The sequence below is a fragment of the Oryctolagus cuniculus genome, chromosome 15 (assembly GCF_051225735.1).
Source record: "Oryctolagus cuniculus isolate XC-2025 breed Fujian yellow rabbit chromosome 15, ASM5122573v1, whole genome shotgun sequence".
In the NCBI taxonomy this organism is placed as follows: Eukaryota; Metazoa; Chordata; class Mammalia; order Lagomorpha; family Leporidae; genus Oryctolagus; species Oryctolagus cuniculus.
In genome coordinates this window covers 29,462,351-29,481,456 of record NC_142881.1, presented here as the reverse complement: position 1 = coordinate 29,481,456, position 19,106 = coordinate 29,462,351, and the positions used below count along the sequence as shown (strand labels likewise).

Sequence of the window (19,106 nt, the reverse complement as noted above, 5' to 3'; positions counted from 1 at the left end):
TGTTCATAGTGGTGATTCAACGTGAAGACTTAGAACATTACTGTCTATTGTAGACTTTATTAACACTGTGTACTTAGACTACTCTATAAAAGATTTTTCTTCAAATATTAATCTTAGTTTGATATAACTTTTGTAAATTCACGAGCATTTTACTTTTTGACCCTCTTCTAATAATACCTGTTAAAACTCTTAACACATTGTAGGTGATGGAAATTTTTCAGCTCCATTGCAATCTTACTGGAGCACTATTGTGTGTTTGATCTGTCATTGACCAACATTTTGTGACGTGATGTATTACTATAAATGTCACTTTTCTTCCTTAATGACAGGTACCTGCTTTGCATTGCACCTTTTTTTTTTTTAATATTTATGTTATTTATTTGAAAGACAGAGTTACAGAGAGAGGTAGAGACAGAGAGAGAGGTCTTCCATCCATTGGTTCACTCTCCAGATGGCCGCAACAGCCGGAGCTGCGCCGACCTGAAGCCAGGAGCCGGGAGCTTCCTCCAGGTCTCCCACACAGGTGCAGGGGCCCAAGGACTTGGGCCATCTTCTACTGCCTTCCCAGGCCATAGCAGAGAGCTGGATCAGAAGAGGAGCAGCCTGGACACAAACCAGCGCCCATAAGGGATGCCGGCGCTTCAGGCCAGGGCGTTAACCTGCTGCGCCATAGTGCCAGCCTCCCACATTGCACCTTTTTGAGAGAAATCCTCAGGGAAACATGTTAGTGGATTTTGATTCCATTGGAAAGATCAGGTCCTGGCACTGTGGCATAGTGGGTAAAGCTGCCACCTCTGACATTGGCATCTCATATGAGCACTGACTGCTCCACTTTCAATCCAGCTTCCTGCTAATAGTTTGGGAAAAGCAGTGGAAGGTGGCCCAAGTGCTTGGTCTCCTGCATCCATGTGGGAGACCTGAAAGGAGCTCTTGGTTTTGGCTTGGCCCAGCCCTGGCTGTTGTGGCTATCTGGGGAGTGAACCAGTGGATGGAAGATATTGTGCTCGCTCTCTCTCCCTCTATTAAATATAATAAATCTTAAAAAAAAAGATCAGCCAAATCCAGAAGAAAAAACATCTTAGAGGACAAGAGACTATATAAGGAGAAGGAAGATTTTCCCCAAGCCATCATTAATACTCTTTTTAAAAAAGATTTTTTATTTGAGAGGTAGAGTTACAGACAGTGAGAGGGAGAAAGAGAGAGAGAAAGGTCTTCCATCCATCCACTGGTTCACTCCCCAAATGGCCTGGATGGCTGGAGCTGGGCCAATCCAAAGCCAGGAGCCAGGAGCTTCCTCTAGGTCTCCCACATGAGTGCAGGGGCCCAAGCACTTAGGCCATCTTCCACTGCTTTCCCAGGCCATAGCAGAGAGCTGGATTGGAAGTGGAGCAGCCTGGATATGAACCGGTGCCTACATGAGATGCTGACACCACAGGTGGAGGGTTAGCCTGCTATGGCACAGTGCCAGCCCTGATCATTAAAGGAATAATAAAAAGTATTGTATCCATTTGGGAAAAAATAAAAGGAAATGTCCAAAAAGAATTTCAGAAAATAAGTGTGATAGCCAATCTTAAAAACTCCAAATGGGGTGAGAGTTTGTCCCTAAAGTTTAAGATGGTGGTTAAGATGTCCACATGCCATATTAGATTATCTAGGTTTGACACCTGCCTCTGGCTCCTGATCCCAGCATCCTTCTAATGCAGACCCTGGGAAACAGTGGTGATTGCTCAAGTCATTGGGTCTCTGCCACACATGGCGGATATCTGGATTGAATTCCCCATACTCAGATTTAGCCCCATTCAGGGCTATTGCAGGTTTTTAGGGACTGAATTAGTGGATGGGAGTGATCTCATTCTCTGACTTCCTCTGGCTCTCAAGTTAATTAAAAAAAAAAAAACAATAGAAGCTTTTGCAGTTGAGAAAATCTTTTTAGAAACCAAAGGGGTTTTAGAAACCAAAAATAAGAAAGACTTTTTTTTTAAATTAAAGGATCAATTCTGGAAATAAGAGAGCACAAAAGAAAATTGACAGAAGAAAAGGAAGTAATCATTAAATAAAAATTACTCAACAAGGGAATGAATGTTTCTAGATTGAAAGGGTCCATGAAATGTCCTTGAGAATGATTGGAAATGTACCCATATAAGAGCACATCTTTATGAAATTTTGGGAAACTGAGGACAAGGAAAATATCTCAAAAACATTTTTTTTCCTGATGAGACTAAAACAAAACAGGCTTCTCCAAGAAGATGGAAATAAACCAACAAAGAGGAGCACAAAGCACCCAAAAATAGAGAATCCAACAAAGGAGAGAAGCAAGAATGGTGCTAAAGAAAATGCCCAGGATGAGAGCCACACAGTAGGTTTACAGAGCATTAGTCCAGATGGGGGCAGCTGAAAGGATCCAGGAGAGATTCTTTCAAGAAAATGAAATTGGATCACTAGGTTCCTAAATCTGTATATATGAAATACGTAAAACTTGTATACCATAGATAAAAAAGAAAAGAAAATGAAATTGGTAAATGACCCAGTGGGATCAAGTATATTGAGAAGAGATGGAGACCACTGATGGGGAGGTTGGACTGAATTAATGATAGGAACACAGAAAATGCTGAGAAAATAAAAGACCGTTATTGGATCTGGAACAAACAAGAAATTGTGCAAGAGAGAAATCATGGTTGTATTACATGACTCGTGTGAGCAATATTTACAGTCCTGGCAATACAGTGAGTATTGATACAATCAAGATTACAACACAACTATATTGGGTGTACAGAGAAAGTGAAGCATGCAAGTACCTGTGTGAATGAAGAAGAAGAAGAAATTCTCACCTTCCATGGTAGGAAAAAATAAATATGTATTAAAGAACTGAAATTAATAAGTAGACATAGAAGCATATCATTTATGGAGAGAAATGCTTGAGTCAGCTATGAAGATTAGAAAGTGGTTGGCTCCAAGGAGCAGAAATGGATGAGGAGAGGAGGATGGAGAACGCTAATTTTTTTTTTTTCACAGGCAGTGTGGACAGTGAGAGAGAGAGACAGAGAGAAAGGTCTTCCTTTGCCGTTGGTTCACCCTCCAATGGCCGCCGCAGCCGGCGCAGCGCACCGCACTGATCCGATGGCAGGAGCCAGGTACTTATCCTGGTCTCCCATGGGGTGCAGGGCCCAAGCACTTGGGCCATCCTCCACTGCACTCCCTGGCCACAGCAGAGAGCTGGCCTGGAAAAGGGGCAACCGGGACAGAATCCGGCGCCCCAACCGGGACTAGAACCCGGTGTGCTGGCGCCGCAAGGCGGAGGATTAGCCTAGTGAGCCGCAGCGCCGGCCTTAGAACACTATTTTTAAAACATGCCTTATATCACCGTGGATATAAGGAGTCTTTAAGGATTGGGGAGCTGTCAAACTCCGTACCACAGAAACGGTTTCCAAAATTCCAACTTTTTTCTTGAATGCTGACATTATATCATCGGAACAACTTTGCGAGTGTTTCCTTGAAGTAACAATCTTTTTACCTTAACAAAATTGAAGAAAATGTCTGGTAAATACCCGGTGTTTCCCATCAGTCATTGTTTCAAGTCAAAATGACATGATGGGGAAAACGTGGTTAATTGAGCTCGCAACTAAAATGATCACTTTAATGCTTTTCCTCAAAACAACCATAATTCTTTAATAGGTAGCAAAAATGCATCAAGTACACTTCCCATTTCATGACACAAAAGTTTAAAAAGTTGTTCTCAAGAGTAAAGATTGGATATAATTGATGTTTACTTCTTTAAAAAAAACATCTTAAATGTAATTGACTTGCTGTCTGAGTACACAGTATTGAAGATACAATGACCACTGGCACAGTTTGGTGCTGCTGCCTTAATTTCTGTTAAGGTTGTGGGGAGCAACTGGGAGCAACTCGGACTAGACTAAGTTACTGGAATTAAGACTTATTCTATGCATCTGCTCTCCCACAATATGGCGCTGGGAGAGGAGGAGACAGCTTCTAACCAGCTGCCTCTCACCAACTTGACAAGCTGCAGGAGCTGCTCCTGATTGGAGGAGAGCAGTGTACTCGGCGTGTGGGTAGCAGAGTTGGGATTGGTGGAAGAGGACTATAAAGGAGGAGAGAGACAACATGCACCAGGAACATCTAAGGGGAACATCTATCTGAAGGAACACCTGTGCAGCCCCCGAGAGAGCCGGCCGGTGGTGTGCCGCTCCCCTGCGGAAGTGGGGAAAGTGGCTAGGGGGAACCGCCCTTCCACGGAGGTGGAAGGGATGGTAGCCAACCCGGGAAGAACCAGCAGCAAACCCGGGGAGGGCTGAGCAGACGAAAGAACAGCGCAGGGTCCTGTGTCGTTCCTCCACGAAGACGGGGAGCGACAAAGGTACAGAGAGTGTAACATTGCTTTCAGACCAAACAGTATAAATATCCACAGGATGGTAAAACTGGTAAAGGAACAATTAGTATAATTATGAGAATCATTTTGGCCCCATGGAGGCCCTGGAACTTTCTTGGGGTAACCTCAAGTATTTGTGGATCATTGACAATCTCTCCATTAAATGCCTCTGCTAAAGTCGGGTATCTGCTAAGTAGTGGGATGAACTCTGAAACTAGGACACATTAGCTTCTAGTCTTATAATTTCTGTTACACCACAGTATGCAACAGGAGTGATACAGATATAAAGTATAATGATAACACATTTAAAACCAAATCATTAAATTTCTACCAGAGGCTTAGTTTAAAAGTGATTAATGCTCATCAACCTGGCCTAATCATTTTAAGTCATCTGACTCATATCATGAAGACAGCTTAAACAGATGTACTAAAAACCATGAAGCTATGCTAAGCATCTAGAAGTCTAAAGAGATGAGACTGACAACCATTCCACAGACTGAAAATAACAAACTTAAGACCTATTGCATTATATTTGGTTGAAACGATTTCATGGACCTGAAACCACAGGTCTTAAAAGTAGGCAAAATCTAAGAGAAAACCTAGTCCATCAGCTGGTCCTGTACAAGACCCATTGGACAGCATCTGGCACAGGTGTGACAGAGCTGGAGAGGAGGGGCCCCATGAATTAGAGATCCTTAACAGTTCTGTACACACCTGTAGCCATCACTTCAGTCAAGAAAAACAAATGTTGTCTCATCCTGAAAACGCCTTCATAACCCTTTGCAGGGGTGTGTGTGTGTGTGTGAGAGAGAGAGAGAGAGAGAAGAATGTAGGGAGAGAAAGAGAGAGAAAGAAAGGAAGGAGGGAGGGAGGAAGGAAGGTACCTACCTTCCATCTGTTAGTTCACTTCCCAAATGGCTTCAGTGGTCTGGAGTGGGCCAGGCCAAAGCAAGGAGCCAGGAACTCCATCCAGGTCACAGTGAGCATCTTTTAATGGTTGGCAATTTAATATTTTTACATCATAATTTTAAAGCCTGCACAGTATTCCAACTGTCCTGAATGTACACATTACACAATATCCTGCTTTATATTCATGGAATTTTTTTTTACTTCTAATATATGGCTTAGCATCTTCTAATACTTAAAAAAAACAATCTTTTTTAATATTTTATTTTATTTTACTTGAAAAGCAGAGCTAGAAACAGAGACAGAAATGGAGAGAAAGAAGTCTTCCATCCACTGGTTCACTCCCCAGTGGCCACAGCGATGGGGCTGGGGCATGCTGAAGCCAAGAGCAAGGAGCTTCATCTGGGTCTCCCACTTGGGTGCAGGGGCCCAAGCACTTGGGGCCATCTTCCGCCACTTTCCCAGGCACATTAGCAGGGAGTTGGATTAGAAATGGAGCAGCCAGGACTCAAATTGGCACCAGTTCTCATATTATTGTTAGACTCAGGTGAGGGCTCCTTGGGCCTCAACTTAGGATGGTGATGCCAGGAATAGGAAAAGCACAAGCTGAGAGAGTTTTTGGAGAGGCATGTAATCACTGGATCTGTGAGATGCAGAGGGCAGGAGGCCAACGTGATGCTGAGGTTTGTAGCTTGAGTGACAGAGAGGGAAGCACTTGCAATGCTGAAATAGCATCAGGAAAAAGAGAAGCAGATTCTAGAAACCATAATTGACTTGTGGAATATACATTGGAATAAATATATTGACATAGAAGTACACTCAGTGGACAGTTGGGAATATGGATCTGGTGTTTGGAAGAAACACAGAGATGGGCTTTATGGAGTTCAGAGTGCAGCTGGGGAGAAAACTGATGGCTCAAGAAGAAGTTTTGGAGTCAGAAGTCTGAAGCAGTTGTTAGTTGTGGAGAAGCAACACTCAACAGATAAAGTGGACAGAGGGGAGCAGGTGTTTGGTGCAGTAGTTAACCTGCCCCAGGGGCACCCACATCCCATATCAGAGTGCCTGGTTTGAGTCTCAACTTGTCCACTTTCAATCCAGCTACCTGATAACATGCATCCTGGGGGACAGCAAGTGATGGCTCGAGTACTTGGGTTCTTGCTACCTACGTGGATGACCAAGATGGAGTTCCAGGATCCTGGCTTCAGCTTGGTCCAGCCTTGGCGGTACAGGCATTTGGGAATTGAACCAGTGGGTATAAGATTGATCTCTCTCTCTCTAAAATAAAATGCAAGTAAATAGATTCATAAAAAGTGGGCAAAAAAAAAGTTAGGAAAACTCATTAAGAAGTATTAGAAGGGGGCCAGCAATGTGGCAAAGTAGGTTAATCGTCCTCCAGTGGCGCCAGCATCCCATATAGGCGCCAGTTCTAGTCATGCTGCTCCTCTTCCAATCCAGCTCTCTGCTATGGCCTGGGAAAGCAGTAGATGGCTCAAGTGCTTGGGCCCTTACACTCACGTCGGAGACCCAGAAGAAGCTCCTGACTACTGGCTTCAGATTGGCTCAGCTCCGGCCATTGCAGCCATTTGAGGAGTGAACCAGTGGATCGAAGACTTTTCTCTCTGTCTCTCCCTCACACTGTCTGTAACACTACCTCTCAAAGAAATAAAATGTAAAAAAAAAAAAAAAAAAAAGTATTAGAAGAGGCTGACGTTGTGCTGTAACAGGTAAAGCCACCTCCTGCAATGCCAGCATCTCATATGGGTGCTAGCCCCCACCTGGTCCCTCTCTGCTCTGCCCTTTGCCCACCACAGCTGCCTCTCTGAAACCAGGACCAGATCATGTTCTTTCCTGCTTGGAATGTCTGGTGACTCCTTATCACCTGCAGAAGCTGGGCTGCACCCTCCATGCAGGCCCAAAGCCGCCTTGCCACATTCCCTGCCTCCCCACCTCACACACTTCCTGCTCCAGCTCTGCAGCCAGGCAGATCCTGAACACTCTGGGATTTCTGTGCCTTCATTCCCCCTCTCCTTAGGGCAGGCGTTTGTCACAGTCTGCAGCCCTTAAGACTCCTTTGGGGATGCGTGCATTCCACATCAGAGTCATGGGTTGGAGTCCCAGCTCCTCCAATTCAGACCCAGCTTCCTGCTAACCTACAGCCTTGGAGGCAGTGGATGACAGCTGGAGTCGCTGAGTCCCTCCTGCCATCCACGTGGGAGGCCACAGGAGACTGGGATTGGGTTCCAGCCTCCTGGCCTTCTCCTGGCCAGCTGTCGCTCCCCCTCTTCGTGGAGGAACGACACAGGACCCTGCGCTGTTCTTTCGTCTGCTCGGCCCTCCCCGGGTTTGCTGCTGGTTCTTCCCGGGTTGGCTACTATCCCTTCCACCTCCGTGGAAGGGCAGTTCCCCCGGCCACATTCCCCACTTCCGCAGGGGAGCGGCACACCGCCGGCCGGCTTTCTCGGGGGCTGCACGGGTGTTCCTTCAGCTAGATGTTCCCCTTAGATGTTCCCCATAGATGTTCCTTGTGCATGCCGTCTCTCTCCTCCTTTATAGTCCTCCTCCGCCAATCCTAACTCGGCTGCCCACACGCCGAGTACGCTGCTCTCCAATCAGGAGCAAGTCCTACAGTTTATTGGTTGAACTGGAGGCAGCTGTGTAAAAGCTGTTTTCTTCTCTCCCAGCGCCATATTGTGGGAGAGCAGATGCATAGAATAAGTCTTAATTCCAGTAACTCAGTCTAGTCCGGTTTGCTCCCCACAGCCAGCCCTGGCTGTTGCTGGTATTTGGGGTGGGGGGTGGGGGGAGCAGCGAATGGAAGATGTCTCCATCTCCCTCTTTCTCTCTCACTGCCTTTCAGATTACACTAAGGTGACTTCTCTCCGCGTGCCCATCCCGCTGTCTGTTCCGCTGACTCTCGGCCCCTCTCCCTGCTCCCCAGTGGCTGTTTGCAGTGAGCTCTGCCTGGGGCCTGTCCTGGTCAGCCAGGGCCACAGGGCCTCCAAGGCCGCTGTGGACCAGAGGTGCAGGGGAGGGAACCGCAGGGGGAGGCCGGGCAGAGAGCGAGGCCACAGCCCTGTCTGCGCTGCCCCGCAGAGAAGCGGGGGCCCTCTACAGGGAAGGAACCTGCTCTCCACTGCGATGCACGTGAAACTCCGACCCACTACTAGTGCGCCCGCACTTCCCCATTCCCGGGGAGGGCAAACTGAGGGCTGGGAGAGGAGCGCCTGAGGCAGACGCCCTGAAAGGAAAAAGTTACACAGGCCCCGGTGCTTCACAGGAGCGGGAGGCTGGAACGATCGCGCCTCCTGGTTGGAGCAGACGGAATCAGACAAACTTGGCGGCTGCTGATTGGCTCCGCCGGGTCAGGCGCTGTTGGCTGGCTTGTGTGTCAGTAGCTTGCAGGACCTGGGTCTGTGACCGACAGTAACCCCGGTGGGAGGGGCGGGGCGCGCGCCTGTCCTCAGGCTCCTGCTGGCCGCCAGCCAGGCTCAGACAGGCCCGCCCTCAGCAGAGGGGGCTGGGCGAGAGCCAGGCAGGCGGTGGCTTGGGGATGTTCAGTGGAGCTGAGTGCTGCGTGCCCACCCGCCTGGCTGCCGCTGGCCCATGGCTTCCACGCAGAGCCTCTTACTTTGTGCTCTGAGCCTTGAGCGTTTGGAAGAGTTTGGTGTGGATCTGCGTGAGGACAGAGGTGTTGGAGGTGGCTGTTGTGGCTGTGCCCAAGTGACCACAGGGAGGGGGTTCATGGCCTGGCCTGCCCCGGCTCCCTAGGCCCTATGGTGAAAAAGGCGAGAGTGGACGCTTTGGCCCTGGGAGAACCTTTCTGGCAGAGGTGCCATGTGACCACCCTCTACCCCAGGGAGAAGGGCAGTCTGGGGACGGGCTTCCTTGGGGGTAGGGAGGAGAAAGGGACAGATGTGTCCACATGAAGGAGCAGAGGTGACCTGGTGCGTTGCTGGTGTGGTGCCAGTGGGGTCAGCCCCTGTGGAGACATTAAACACAGAATAACCGTGTGTCCCAGCCCTCCACGCCTAGGTAGATACCCGAGTGAATTGCAGGCAGGTGTCCATAGCAGCACTGTTCACAGTAGCAAAAAGGTGGTGACAGCTCACACGGTCATCAGTGGATGAACTTGTAAACCACCATCCATTTTACCAGCATACACTGGGGTAGCAGGAGGCAATTAGAGCATGCATGGTGGTGTCCAGTGACAAGTGGGGAGAGATGAGGAATTGCTATTGAATGGGTTCAGGGATTTCCTTCAGAAGAAAAAAATGTTTTGCTACCAGAAGTAGTGACTGCACAATCTAGTGAATGTTACTGAATACCACAGAAGTGTTCACTTTTGTGCTGTGTGTTTTAGATCCATTAAAATGTGTGTGTGTGCAACAGTAAACACACTGAAAGATGATCCTCTGATGTCCAGAATTCTCTAAAGGATGAGAATACAGTCAGGATCATTCTGGGCCCTCCATGCCTTCATGTTCACTTTCTTTGTTCATTTCCTCTGTTTGTTCACAGAGGTTTTTAAAGCCTTGCCTGGCCCTGTCTATTCACTGCTCCCTATGGGAAATGGCTCAGAGGGAGAGGCCCTTTTGGCTGCTCTGAGAAGGGCCTGGCCTGAGCAGAGAACTCTGAGTCAGCAGGCCCACACTGAGCCCTTGTGAGCCCTCTGTGAGGCAGGCTGGGCAGGTCTCAGTGGGGGTGGGGCTGACTGGGGTCCTCACAGGGGTTTGGCTTCTGGCCCCAGAAAGCCTAGTTAGCTCTTTTGAGCCTGGGATTAGGGACTCTGGCATTCCCCCAAAGTCAGTTTATAAGAATCAGCATTTTGACTGTGACACAGAAAGCTGTGATACAGGGTACAGGATAGAACTCCCACTCCCTGTGACATTTCACAAAGAATAGCATAGACAAAATTTAAAACAAGACGTGAGATCTTCACATGTTTCCATTGAGTACTGGCTATTTAAGTATACAGAGGTGTTTCTGAAACAGGATGCCCTTGATGGGCTCAAGCTCTACAGATGGGTGGAGTATGGTTTGACAAGTGAAGAGGAAGTCAAGTCTGTGCATATGCTTAATTACAGAGTTTAAATCCCAGGTGAATGTTGAGATGTGTACCAGCTGTTATAAATCGGGTCTTCCAGACCATAAAAGGATCCACATTTTTATGCATAAATTAATCTCTCTGCCTTTGCTACCCAAGGAGGAACCACACCAACAGGCTTTGCCTCTGAGTGTTACTGAGTATCACTGGGTGTGTACTTGGATATATGAGAGATGTAGGCTTCACTGGTTTGTTGTCTATTGCACCCTCAGGAGAGTCAGCTGGTAGGAATATAGTTCTGGAGCCAGATCACAGCACAGAGCTCATTCCCTAACAGCTTTCTTTTCTTTTTTTTCCTTAAAGATTTATTATTCGAAAGTCAGAGTTACAGAGAGAGGAGAGGCAGAAAGAGAGAGAGAAAGAGGTCTTCCATCCACTGATTCACTCCCCAATTGGCCCCAATGGCCAGAGCTGCGCCAATCTGAAGCCAGGAGCCAGGAGCCAGGAGCCAGGAGCTTCTTCCGGGTCTCCCACATGGGTGCAGGGGCCCAAGGACTTGGGCCATCTTCTACTGCTTTCCCAGGCCATAACAGAGCTGGATCAGAAGTGGAGCAGCCAGGTCTCGAACCAGTGCCCATATGGGATGCCGGCACTGCAGGCCAGGGCGTTAACCCGCTGCGCCACAGTGTTGGCCCCCCCTAACAGCTTTCTAAACTCTGAGGGAACTCACGTACATCAGCAGTAAAAATGTGACAGCAATAGCACCTGCTGCAGATCTAGTGATAACGCAGTGTCCAGCAGCATTTGGCACAGTGCCTAGCTGTGGTAGCTGTCACTTAATTGTTACTGTGGCACCTACAGGTTTAGTGGACTCAGGACATGGATTTCCTGCTCCAAAGGAAGTAAGAAGTGTGATTTCTGCTTATGCAGTGCCCTAGTCCCTTTAACTAATGTGGAATGTGGTATCTGGATTTTTCCAAGTACCATAATTTAGCATGGCAAGGCTGTCATCTTCGGCAGCTGCCTTTTCTCTTGTGGCTGATTTTTGTCCCCTTCAAGTTTCAGACTTGAGTCCATATCAATATATAATTAATAGGAAATGCTCCCTTTAATCACATAATGTAATTAATCATTGCTTCCTTAATACATTTGGGTTTGAATCTCAGCTGCAACTAGTGTTAAAAACAATTGAAATATAGAACATTTTTCTCATATATTTTTATTGATCCATAATTCATATAGCATAAAATCTGTTGTTTCAAGTATATGATTGATTCATTTTTGATATAGTCACAAAGGCATGCCACCATTACCACAGTAGAATTTTAGGACATTTTCATTACTTTCCACAAAATTGACTTCCATTAGCAACCACACCCCTTTTCTCTTCCGCTATCCTACTATCTGCTTGTGTCTCCAGACACAAAGAAATAGAGTCATATGATATGTGATCTTTTGTGTCTGACTGCTTTGCCTTAGAATAATGAGTTCATGGTATATCCATATTATATAATATATCAGTGCTTCATGCTTTTTTACTAAATGTATGAATATACTATATTCATACATGGCTAAATACATGAATATACCATATTGCTTTAGTTTTTAATTTTTGATTAACATGTAACACTTATACATTTTACGTGATACAATGCAATATTTTAGCATGTATAAGCAACATAAACCAGTCAATCTAGACAATCAGCACCTCCGTACCTTGTCTTTTTATTTGTAGCTTAACAGCTCCTCTTTTCTGGTTCTTCATGTAGTATATATTTATAATACATTATTGTGATTGAGCACTAGGACTTATCACTTCTGTCTGTGTTTAGGTGCCCTTTGTCTAACCTCCCTCCAGCCCCTTCCTTTCATCTGGTCATCACTATTCCAAGTTCAGTTTGATCATTTTTTTAACTTCCACATATGAGAGAGAACATGCAGTGTGGGGAGCAACCCGGACTAGACTGAGTTACTGGAATTAAGACTTATTCTATGCATCTGCTCTCCCACAATATGGCGCTGGGAGAGGAGAAAACAGCTTCTACGCAGCTGCCTCTTGCCAACCTGAGTGATGACCTCCAGGAGCTGAACCTGCTCCTGATTGGAGGAGAGCAGCGTACTCGGCGTGTGGGCAGCCGAGTTGGGATTGGCGGAGGAGGACTATAAAGGAGGAGAGAGACGGCATGCACCAGGAACATCTAAGGGGAACACCTGTGCAGCCCCCCAGAGAGCCGGCTGGCGGTGTGCCGCTCCCCTGCGGAAGTGGGGAATGTGGCCAGGGGGAACTGCCCTTCCATGGAGGTGGAAGGGATAGTAGCCAACCCGGGAAGAACCAGCAGCAAACCCGGGGAGGGCCGAGCAGACGAAAGAACAGCGCAGGGTCCTGTGTTGCTCCTCCACGAAGAGGGGGAGCGACAATGCAGTATTTGTCTTTCATGTGTGGCTTATTTCACATAACATTATGACCTCCAGTTCCATCCCTTTTGCTGCAAATGTCAGGATTTCATTACTTTGTGTGGCTGAATAATGTTCCATTTCCATGTGGAAAATATACCACATTTTCTTTATTCATTCATTAATTGATGACATCTAAGTTGGATCCATGTCTTTGCTGTGGTGAATATGCTGCAATGAACATGGAAGTGCAAGTATCTCTTTGATATGCTAGTTTCATTTCCTTCAAATATATCCCCAAAAGTGGGATAGCTGGGTTGTATGTTGGCTCTATTTTAGTGTTTTGAGGAACCTCTATACCGTTATCCATAATGACTATACTGACTTACCTTCCCACTAAGTGCATAAGGGTTCCTTTCTTTCCACATCCTCACTGCTAGTGTTATTCTTTGTCTTTTTATAATCAGGATGATTATAGTCATCCTGACTGAAGTGTGCTTTTGATTTTCATTTCCTTGATGGCTAATACTATAATTTGAATATGATTTGGTTCCCCAACTTACTGCAGACAAGAAGTCCCAAAGTCATAGACAATAGCATTAACGGAATGGAGGCATGATCTGATTGTGATATCTAGAGTTGAGTCTAGTGAAAGGTCTGTTGGTCATTACAGTGTGCTCTTGGAGGGTAGTTTTTATGAGAAGGTCAGATGTATCAGCTTGGGTTGGACCAGCCATTGTTTCTGATTCTGCACATGTTCCACCACTCACCACCCTCAGCGGATACCAGACCAACAGGGCTACCTGATCTTAAAACTGTGAACCTCTAAAACTGTGAGCTGAAATAATCCTTCCTTCATAAATAGCCTGTATCAGGTACTTAGTTGTAATGAAAAGTTAACTAATATAGTAAATGATAGTGAGCATTTTAAAGTATATTTATTGGCCGTTGTATTTCTTCTTTTCAGACATCTCTATTTAGATTCTTTACCCATTTCTTGATGACTACATTATGTTGATTCATCTGGATATTTATGTTGTTTCCACTTTTTGGATAATTTATAGAATACAGCTATGAACATTAATAAACACATTTTTGTGCGAACCAGCATTTCCAGTTCTCTTGGGTATGTGCATAGGAGCAGAATTGCTAACAGAACCTCCATGTTTTTCACATTGTGATTCTCTCCTAACCAAACTGCCTCTGCACCATTTTTTTATTCCTACTAGCATTGTGTGCAGATTCCTGTTTCTCTACATCCTCAGTAACACTTGTTATTATCTTTAGAGAAATTACACACATCCTATTGGATATGAAATAGTATTTCAGCTGGCGCCGCGGCTCACTAGGCTAATCCTCTGCCTTGTGGCGCCGGCACACCGGGTTCTAGTCCTGGTCGGGGCGCCGGATTCTGTCCCGGTTGCCCCTCTTCCAGTCCAGCTCTCTGCTGTGGCCAGGGAGTACAGTGGAGGATGGCCCAAGTGCTTGGGCCCTGCACCCCATGGGAGACCAGGAGAAGCACCTGGCTCCTGCCATCGGATCAGTGCGGTGCGCCAGCAGCAGCATGCCAGCCGTGGTGGCCATTGGAGGGTGAACCAACGGCAAAAGGAAGACCTTTCTCTCTCTCTCTCTCACTGTCCACTCTGCCTGTCAAAAAAAAAAAAAAAAAGAAAGAAAAGAAAAGAAAAAAAGAAAGAAAGAAAAAAAAAAAAAGAAATAGTATTTCAGGCCAGCGCCGCGGCTCAATAGGCTAATCATCCACCAGCACCCTGTGTTATAGTCCCAGTCGGGGCGCCGGATTCTGTCCCGGTCGGTCCTCTTCCAGTCCAGCTCTCTGCTGTGGCCTGGGAGTGCAGTGGAAGATGGCCCAAGTATTTGGGCCCTGCACTCGCATGGGAGACCAGGAGAAGCACCTGGCTCCTGGCGTCGGATCAGTGCGGTGCGCCGGCCGCAGTGCGCCGGCCGCAGTGGCCATTGAGGAGTGAACCAACGGACAAAGGAAGACCTTTCTCTCTGTCTCTCTCTTATTGTAAAAAAAAAAGAAAAAAGAAGAAAAGAAAAAGAAAAAGAAATAGTATTTCATTATGGTTCTGCTTGGTATTTCTTTAATGGCTAACAATGTTGAACATTGACTTAATGTGCTTGTTGATCATTTCTCTTCTTTAGAGAAATGCCTACTGAAATACTTCATCTATTTTTAAGTTGGGTTATTTGTCATTTTATTGTTGAGTTTTAAAAGTTCCTTTTATAATCTGGGTACTAATTCCTTAAGTATATCATTTGTAAATAATATTTTCTTTTATATTGTGTGTTGGCTCTTCACTGTCTTGATACTATAATATCTTTTGAAGCACAAAAGTTCTTAATTTTGATGAAGTCCATTTTATCTAATTAAAAAATTTTTGCTGCTTATTCTTTTCTTGTCATTTAAAAAAATTATTTATTCTACTTATTTGAAAGGCAGAGTTACAGAGAGAGAATGAGAGAGAGAGAGAGAAATCGATCCTCCATCTGCCAATTCACTCCCCAAATGGCTGCAACAGCCAGGGCTGGACCAGGCCAAAGCCAGGAGCTTCATCCAGGTCTCCCTCGTGGGTGCAGGAGCCCAAACACTTGGACCACCCTCTGCCAGCTTCCCAGGTGCATTAGCAGAAAGCTGGATGGGAAGTGGAGCAGCCAGGACTCAAAACAGTGCCATATGGGATATGCACATTGCAGATGGCAGCTTAACCTGCTACACCACAGCACCCGCCCCTCTTGTTATTTCTAAGAACCCATCACTCAGTCAAGTTGATGAAGATTTATACCTTGTTTCCTCCTGAGATTTTTCTAGGTTTAGATAATCCACTTTGAGTTAATAATCTTATAAGGTATGAGGTAGGGAGATAACATTCTTTTGCATATGGAAAACGAGTTGTCCCAGTAACATTTATTGAAGAAACTATTCTTTCCTAATTAAATTTTCTAGGCACCCTTGTCAAAAATTAATTCACCTGGGGCTGGTATTCTGGCTTAGCAGGTAAAGCCACCTCCTCTGAGGCTGGCATCTCGTATGGGTGCCAGTTCATGTTCTGGCTGCTCCACTTCCTATCCAGATCCCTGCTAATGGCCTGGGAAAAGCAGCAGAGTCTGGCCCAAGTGCTTGGGCCCCTGCCACCCACGTAGGAGACCTGGAGAAGCTCCTGGCTCCTGGCATTGGCCTGACTCAGCCCTGGCTGTTGCAGCCATCTGAGGAGTAAACCAGCAGATGGAAGATTTCCATCTCTCCTTCTCTCTGTAGCTCTTTAAAGTAAATAAGTAAATCTTTAAAAAAAAAAATGAATTCACTATAAATGTGTGGGTAAACTACTCTCTAAAATTCAGTTCCATTGACTTATGTTTATATTTATGCCAGTATCACACTGTCTTGATTACTGACCCTTTGAAATAATTTTGAAATCACAAAGAGTGAGTCCTCTGACTTAGTGCTTTTTTCTTTTAAGTTTGTTTTGGCTATTCTGGGGCCTTGAACTAACTTATAAATTTTAGGATCATCTTTTCAATCTCTCTCTCTCTCTCTTTTTTTTTTTTTAAGATTTATTTATTTATTTGAAAGTCAGAGTTACACAGAGAGAGAAGGAGAGGCAGAGAGGGAGAGATGTCTTCCATCCGCTGGTTCACTCCCCAGAAGGCCACAATGGCCAGAGCTGTGCTGATCTGAAGCCATGAGCCAGGAGTTTCTTATGGGTCTTCCACATGGGTGCAGGGGCCAAGGACAGGGCCATCTTCCACTGCTTTCCCAGGCCATAGCAGAGAGCTGGATTGGAAGAGGAGCAGCTGGGACTCGAACCAGCGCCCATATGGGATGCTAGCACTGCAGGCAGTGGCCTTCCCACTATGCCACAGTGCTGGCCCCATCAAATCTCTTTTTTTTTAAAGAGCTGGAATTTGACGATTCAACTGAATTATAAAATCAATTTGAGTATTACTGTCTTAAAAATGTTAAGTTTTCCAACTCATGAACATGGGATTTATTTACATTTACAGAGTTCTATAATTCTTTTCCATAGTATTTTGTAGTTTCAATATATTGGTTTTCAATGCTTTTTTTTTTATAAAAGTTCATCCTATTTATTCTTACTTTTAAATATTTATTTACTTGATAGGCAGAGTGACACAGAGGGGGAGGGAGAGACAGAGAGAAAGATATCTTCCATCTACTGGTTCACTCCCCAAATAGCCACAACAGTCAGGGCTGGGTCAGGCTGAAGCCAAGAGCCATGAAATCCATTTGGCACCCAAGTACTTGAACCATTATCCACTGCCTTTCCAGGTGCATTAACAGAGAGATGGATCAGAAGTGGAGCAACCAGGACTTGAATTGGTACTCTGAGATAGCATGCAGTGTTCAGGCAGTGGCTTAACCTGCTGTATCACAACAGTGGCCCCCTATTTTATTCTTTTTGATGCCCTATAAATGGAATCCTTTTTTAAATTCCACTTTCAGGTGACCAGTACCTATATTATGGGGAAACCTTGATTTCCGTATGTTGAAATCATATATATATATATTTTTTTTGACAGGCAGAGTTAGACAGTGAGAGAGAGAGAGAGACAGAGAGAAAGGTCTTCCTTCCACCCCCGAAAATGGCTGCTAGAGCCTGCGCTGCGCCGATCCGAAGCCAGGAGCCAGGTGCCTCCCCCTGGTCTCCCATGCCGGTGCAGGGCCCAAGCACTAGGGCCATCCTCCACTGCCTTCCTGGACTGGAAGAGGAGCAGCTGGGACTGCAACCGGCGCCCATATGGGATGCCAGCGCCACAGGCAGAGGATTAAGCAAATGAGCATGGCGCCGGCCCCCATATCTTGAAACCTTGCTGAATAGTCTGAGTATGTGTCTTTGTTTGTGTAGATTGTTTTTCTTTAAAGATTTTGCTTATTTATCTGAGAAGTAGAGTTACAGACAAGGAGAGGGAGAGACAAAGAGAAAAGCTTTCCATCCGCTGGTTTACTGCCCAAATGGCCACGATGGCCAGAGCTTGGCTGATCCAAAGCCAGGAGCCAGGTGCTTTTCCAGTTCTCCCACATAGGTGCAGGGGCCCAAGGACTTGGGCCATCTTCCACTGCTTTCACAGTCCATAGCAGAGAGCTGGATCAGAAGAGGAGCAGCTGGGACACAAACCAACACCCATATGGGATGCAGGCACCACAAGCAGAGGCTTAGCCTACTGTGCCACAGCGCCTGCCCCTGTGTAGATTCTTAAGGGTTTTGTATATAGAAAGTTGTGACATCTGCCAATAAGAATATTACTTGTTACTTCCCAAGCTGGATGGCTCATTTCTTATTTGGTACAAAAAAATATTTTAGGGACTTTCCTGGTTCCTGTCTTAGAGAAGAAGAAAACAGGTGGCCATTGGACATTGAGGATTTTATTTCTATGTTATTCTTTAAATATCTTAAGCTATTTTTATCCTTTGTGCAATTTCCTCATTTCATAGAAATATTTTTAAATTTATGTATTTTTAAAGGCAGAGTGAGAGAAAGTTCCCATCTTCTGGTTAACTCCCCAAATGTGCACAATAGCTGGGGCCAATACAGTTGTCCCATGCAAGTAGTGAGGACCCAGCTATTTGAGGCATCACCTGCTGCCTCCCAAGTGCACATCGGCAGTAAGTTGGAGTCTGGAGTGAAATCAGGATTGAATCCCAGCACTCCAATATGGTATGTGGGTGTCCCAGCCAGCACCAAACACCTGCCTCCATGCTATTTTCTTTCCTGGAGGGGATGGTAACCTCTTTATCCCTTCACATACAAAATTTGTTCAGAACTTTCCCCCTTTGAGTGTGCTTTGTACATCTCATCTTTGCATGACAGCTCATCACTTGTTCCTCCTTCCGTCTTGAATTTTACTGACCACATTGATCAGCTCTTTTCTGGCACTAAGATCTCTCCCCTTTCCTCTTTGGAACTTTTGCAGATAGGGATCAGAAAACAACCCAGGATGAAGTAACAAGTACGCAATGTACAGACCCTCTGGGGGAAGACTGGAGGTGTGTTGAGTCAGAGGGAGGACAGGCAGGTGTGGAACAGGAGGAAAGCAGGAGGAAGCAGAGAGCACAGGGAGGCCACAGGCTCCACACTAGAGGCCGGCTCATGGGATGCAGAGACTTGCAGGAACAGTGCAGTTACAGAACACCTGAAAAATATCCTGGTCTAAACATTTTGCACAAAAGAAAGAAGGAAAAGTGCTCAAGGTGGCAAGCCAGATAGTTACTAGCGAAGAACATTTCACCATAAACTCAAGCCATTGAGGTCTGGAGAAGCTCATGGTAGGTTTTGGCTTTGAATAGTCAGAACTGTTCTGAGAGGCCCAGGCTGACAGAGCCAGGCTTCTTGG

At 45.9% G+C, this 19,106-nt stretch overlaps 1 long non-coding RNA gene across 5 annotated transcripts in view; it reads left to right on the top strand.

The window, feature by feature from the left end:
* The window catches only part of LOC149121944 (uncharacterized), a 130,735-nt gene that overhangs the window by 86,859 nt on the left and 24,770 nt on the right, over positions 1-19,106 (top strand). The gene's annotated exons all lie outside the window — the stretch shown is intronic.